Genomic DNA, 6312 nt, shown 5'->3' on the forward strand with positions numbered 1-6312 from the left:
ATATTTATTGTCTAGAATATGTATATGTGAATGTGTGAAAATTTCAAGTTTCGATTTAGTAAATTTCATGTGAATTTAGTCAATAGGACTTGTGTGACACTTTTGAAATGTGATAGGCTAATCTATAAGGACCTAATAGTGAATGTAATCAAAAGGGAGGACTTGCATGTCAAATTCCCCCCCCTAATTGCTAGTGGCCGGCCATGACAAGGGAGTATGGGCAAAACATGTCATGAAACATGTTGTGTAAGTGTTTCATGTTGGAATAAATAAAATAAGGTGCATGGGTAATAAAAAAATGAAAAAAAAAATGTGTGTGAAGGCTTCTCTCCCTCCCCATTTCCGTGAGTTGAAGAAAAGGAAAGAAAAAAAATTTGTTCATCCTTTCATTCTCTCTTGGCCGAAAATCCTAAGGAAGAAGGAGGGGGTTTTTGCTTCATGCTTGGTTTGGAAGAGGATTAGGAGGAGGTTTGGCCATACTTGTATCTAGATTAAGGTATGTTTGAGGTTATGCCATGAGATTCATGCATGTTTTTAGTTGATAGCTTGATGCTTTTATTAGCCCATGGTTCAAATCTTTGTTATATCATGGGGATGGTATTTGGCCAAGGTGGATTTTGTGTTAATGCCATTGCATGTTAAATATGAAGCTTGCTAATGATACATGTGATGGTGGATAGATGGCTCTTGGACTTTCTTTTTAGCATTTTTGAGTAAGACATTAAGTTCTTTGTTTAACCATGACCAAAATCGAAACGGTATGGTGTTGTGGTGTATTCGGCCATGGTATATCCATAAGTATGGTTTATGCATATTGCATGGTAGGTAAGATTTGAGCTTTGGATATATGTTTATAATTGGATAAGCAACTTTGAGATTCGGCTCTAGCATATATATATATAGATATACATGTTTGCACATGATGTATTGGTATGACATATATACCATCTCAAGGTATATATTTGCATATGATGATGTTTCGGTTATGAAATAAATGATTGATGCGTATTGAGTTACAATATGGAATGCGTTAGTTAGTAAAATGTATGCTGTTTTTGTGTGGTATTAAGTGTATAATTGGCCTCAACATGGACATGCATATTCGGCCACATGAGGGGAATTGGTGTGCATGCATTCGGTTAGAGGCAAGCATATTGATGCCTATTCTTGGCTTAGAAAATTGACTAAGGAGAGTACTAACTAATGTGTTGAGTTTGATTCATGATTTCGTACATATGTGACTTTAATGGCTAATGAAAATATGTGGGCTAAGTACCTTGAATTCCTCTTTCGATGCTCAAATGATTAAATCAATTTATTTGTTAAATTAAGCTCAAGAGCAAAGGGGAGCTAAATCCGATAAAGGGAAGGAAAAAGTAGTCTTCGAGTAATGACCCTACTTGAATTATATTGAAATGATTTGTCATATTATGGCGAATAGCCGAATGTGCGTAAGGACTACGTTGTAAAGTCAATTGAAATCATGCTCTTTGTGTGTGGCTATTGAGCCGAAATTGGAAAGGTTTGATAAATGTTTTGTGTTTGAGCCTTAGTAACGAAAATGAAATATGGATGTGTCGTGCTTATTGATATATGTGTACATGAGCATTTGAATGATACCCGGCTAAGTCCCAAGGCATTTATGCTAGTGATCATATCCGGCTAAGACCAAGACATTCGTATGCGAGTTGTTATATCCGGCTAAGACCAAGGCATTCGTATGAAGTTGTTATATCCGGGCTAAGACCAAGGCATTTGTGCAAGTTACCAAATCCGGTTAAGACCCAAGGCAAATGTGCTTGTGGATTATATCCGCTAAATTCTGAAGAAACTCGGTTTGAAGGTGAGCGTTTTGGTGCTGTAATAAATTCAATTAATACTCGAAAACCCCATACGATAAGGTATGTTTACATGTGCATCGGAAAAGTCGATTTGTTTGATATAGTATTCGCTCAATCGACTAACGAACTTTCGGCTCTTAGATAGGTTGATACCTTGTGTGTGTATATATTGATGAAGTGTGAAGTAAGTATGATTATGAGAATGTGTATTACTAAAGTGATTCATTTAGCTATGTGAATGTAATACTTTAGTCAAAGCTGATTTCATTGCTTGAGACTTACTAAGCATTAAAATGCTTACCCGCTGCTTTGGCTCTCTGTTTTATAGATTTTGCTCGTTAGCTATCGGATTCGGGATCATCAAGTCAAGTCATCCACACTATCAAAGCCCTTTTGGTACTCTTTAGTTGAACTCTAGATATGGCATGTATAGGACTACCCTTTGTTGTTTTTCAAGTACTTTTGTGATGTATGTGTGTACGGCCATGCGAAAATGGCTCGTAGAAGTGGAGTATGGCATTAGACCATTTGTGTTTATGTATGTATATATGGTTTCATGATGTGAATATGGACTGGAATGGAAGTGTTGGGCAATGATCAGCCCTTGGAATGGTTAAATATGATCATAGGTAGACCTATGTATGACAAAACTCTAGTTGGTCCATGGAAACCACGAAATAGGTAAAGTTACCTTGAAAACAGATGCTGACAGCAGCAGTGGTGTGGTTTTGAAAAATCACTAAAATTTGTAGGAATGGAATTAAATGGTGAATAAATTATGTAAATGAACCTTGATGAATGTACTTTCATATGGAAGAAACAAAATGGTCATATGAGTTGTATGTTAAGAGATATTTAGGTTTTCGTGAAACAGGGCCAGAACTGTTTCTGGATTCCCTGTTCCGACTTTGGAAATTCATTGTAAATTAACCAGAGATAATTAGGAGTCAGGCCACATATGTATAGATTCCTCTTTGAGTGTAGTTTCTATAGAAATAAACGGCATCAGTATTGAATCCCTGTACAGGGAGATATTCAAGTTGTAACGCGCGAAGGTCAGTGTAGTCGACCCCTGTAACATGGGATACTTTAACTAAAAAACTGTACTAATTTGCCCGACCAAAAATTCTAGAAAAAATATAGTAGATGGACATATGAGTCTAATTTCAGGGAAAAATTACGAAACTGATTTTCGACCTTTGGAACTCAAGATATGATTTTTAAGGTGACAGTGACGCAGTAACCAGCTCGTCTGGAAAATTTTAAATGGACTGTGAAATGATTAAGTTAAGTCTGTGTGCACCTTGTGTTCGACTCCGGTAACGGACTCGGGTACGGGGTGTTACATCTATCCGATGTAACTCCCACTTTTTCAAAGTTATAATAGCTAAGAAAGCCTAAATAGTCACCCTTTATGCCTCAAGTACGAAAGTTTCATTATATTCAATACTTTCTTTAATTCTTCCAATACTTCTATTGGAGTTATATTTAATCTTGTACACCCACTTACTACATAATACTTTCTTTCCAAGAGGAAGTATTTCCATAAACTAAGTTTCATTATCCTCCAGGGAACAAATCTCCTTTTTCATAGTGTCACACCATCCTGCATCCTTCATAGCATCTTTAAAAGACTTTGGCTTACCCTCTGTAGTAATAGCCGTATGAAGATTTTGGTGTTAGCTCACATAGTGCGTTAACTCTCCCTTAAGCCTCATTCGGCCCCTAAGGTCATAAAAGACTTAATTTGACATTTTATTGAATATAAATAAAAATAAGAAAACTTAACTCAAACATAACGAAAATGCTTGTATTCAAGCTCCTTAAATTTAAAAACTAGTTTAATCTACTACACCAAATTACAACAGATCAAAAGGTTGTCCATTCAAGATTTGAGTCATCCACACATAGCTTGGACTTGTCAAAGATTCATCTTCAATATTTTCTTTTCCCCTCTAGTTGACCGAATTTCTGGTCACATGCAGCACGAACATTGCCCACGAATCTTTATTGCAATGGTGAAGGTTGATAGTAAAGGTTTTGTCAGCTTTGTGCTTGATTTGTACCTCCTTGGTTTCTCCCTATTTGAGGTTTGGATGATCCCTCCAGCTGGGATTGGAGGCATTTGAATAGGGACCTCGACCCCTATTACCTATGTAACTCTCTTCTTCCAGTTGGTAATCAGAATGTGGCTTTGCTCTCGTTGGCTAGACAGTTGTCTCCAAATGGTTAAGGTTTTTTTGGATTTATTGGTATCAGTCATCTTCATTCCCAACATATCATTGGAGGCTTTGATTTGTATGAATACTTCATTAAGCCATATATAAGAATTCATAGCCATGTCGTCTATGATTTTGTAGGCTCATTCGTACGTGTAAAACATGATACAACATCTGGCCACTCCATCTAGCCTGGATTTGATGTTATCGTCAACATCATTATAAAATATTTGGATTTAGAACCACGCTTGCAGTCTATGCTATTGGCACCTCCTTAGCATCATCTTGAAGCATTCTCATTCTTCGTATAGGGATTCACCTTCATATTGTTTAAAATAGGCGATTTCTTGCTTGAGCTGAATGGTTCTACTACACAGGAAAAATTTATAAAGAACTTTTTTCTCTAGATCATTTCACAAGGTAATGGAACCTGGTTCTAATGAGTCGAACCAATCGACTACATTATCACACAAAGAGAGAAAAAATAACCACAAATGCACAGCATCATCAGATACTCTATTGTATTTGAATGTGTCGCAGAGTTGTAGAAACCGATTCAAGTGCTGGTTCGGGTCTTCCACCATGTTCCCTTTGAATTGTAGCATGTTTTGGATCATCTGGATGGTTGGAATTTTTATCTCAAAATTGTTGGTTATGATATCTGGCCTTTTGATGCTACCTCGCACCATGTCTAGTGTAGGTAAGGCATACTCATGCAACATCCTTTAACCCATTGGAATTTCTTCCCAGATATTTCCTTGTTGATCTCATGGATCTTAAAGCAACAAATTCTCTCGGCATAAATTAATCAAAACAAGTGTATCGGTGCTCATTTACTAACGGATGCACTTGAGTATCTACTTCAAATCTAGATATGGCTCAATTAGGGTGTTAGAGCTTCGGGTCATAAACAACATAAGAAATTAAAAGAAATTAAATCACTAAAAAGAAATATAAAAAAATTAAATATCATATCTATAGGCTTTAACGTTCCTACTTATCTTATTAAATGTAAAGATATTTTCAAGTCTTAGTGTCGAAATCTCCCTGGCAACGACGCCAACAACTTAGCTGCTTATAAATGTGGCATCGTTTATAGTAAAAATATCACATCAAAAATATAAAAAATGAAATTGGTGGTGTCTGCAAGCATACAAGTCAAATTGTAAGATAGTAACTGTGTTATAACGAAATATAGGGAAATATTCTGAGGATCATACCCAAGGGAGGATGGACTAAATCTAATGAAAATATCTTTACAATAATAAGTCTAAATAGTAGTAATTAAATCTTACATTAGGATAGATCATAAAATAGATGAGAATTATAAATTAAATAACTGAAATAAATAAACAATGAAATAAACAAATGACTAAACAAATAAAACCAATCAAGAAGATTAACTCATGTCAGGGGTTATAATTAATCTCAAAGTAGGGTTTTAAGGTGGATTAGCTATTAACTAATCAATTATTACCTCCCGACCCCTAACTGATTATTTAATTAGTTAATACTCGCTTACCTTTTGACTTCACTTTCTCAACTAGGATAAATTAGGTTTTACTCGGCAAAACTTATCTCCTGATCTCGTTTAACCTATAATTACTTCTTAGGGTTGTCAAGCCTAAGGTTTAAGAAACACATAATTTAAACAAGCTAACCCTATTGGGAAACTTTAAATCCTCTATTAAGCACGTCCCCGTCCACTCGTTAATCTCTCTTAAGGGATTTAGCCACTCATTTTATTCATATTCCTAACTTAATTGAATTAAACATGTAAAGAACACAATTGAATTGAAAGAGAAAAAGGATTAGAATAACCCTAGATTTGATGTCGATAGAAGAACAGAGTAATGGATCTCTCGATCGAAATAACAAATATCATCGTTTGTAAACAAGAAATAACTGAAATACTTTGATTAAATAAAAGAACTCTTGGATCGAAACCAATTTCAAGAGGAAAGAACAAAAAGTTTATGAAAACTAAAAGAAAACTTAATCTAATCCTACTCTTAAAGATGTGTCTGAGACAACTTAGTTACATCAAACACCTAAGATTTTATTTATAGGAGCGTTGGTAGCCTGAATTAGATCTTGGACACGTCCTATGTCTTCTAAAGTTGATTGTGTGAAAGAAAATAGCCCCAGAAGACTTGGGACCATGTTGACCCTATGTCGGGCCATGAAAGGCCTATGGCACAATGTGACAAGCAATTTATTCCTCCTTTGGTTTGATCCATGCCTTGATGGCT

At 35.6% G+C, this 6312-nt stretch overlaps 1 non-coding gene across 1 annotated transcript; it reads left to right on the forward strand.

Moving 5' to 3' along the window:
• Window positions 1–4312: 4312 nt before the first annotated feature.
• Window positions 4313–4418, forward strand: LOC128281648 (small nucleolar RNA R71). Its single transcript, XR_008271900.1, has one exon. It is a non-coding gene; the product is annotated as a small nucleolar RNA R71 (small nucleolar RNA).
• The last annotated feature ends 1894 nt before the right edge of the window (window positions 4419–6312 follow it).

Source organism: Gossypium arboreum, chromosome 1 (assembly GCF_025698485.1).
Source record: "Gossypium arboreum isolate Shixiya-1 chromosome 1, ASM2569848v2, whole genome shotgun sequence".
Lineage (NCBI taxonomy): Eukaryota > Viridiplantae > Streptophyta > Magnoliopsida > Malvales > Malvaceae > Gossypium > Gossypium arboreum.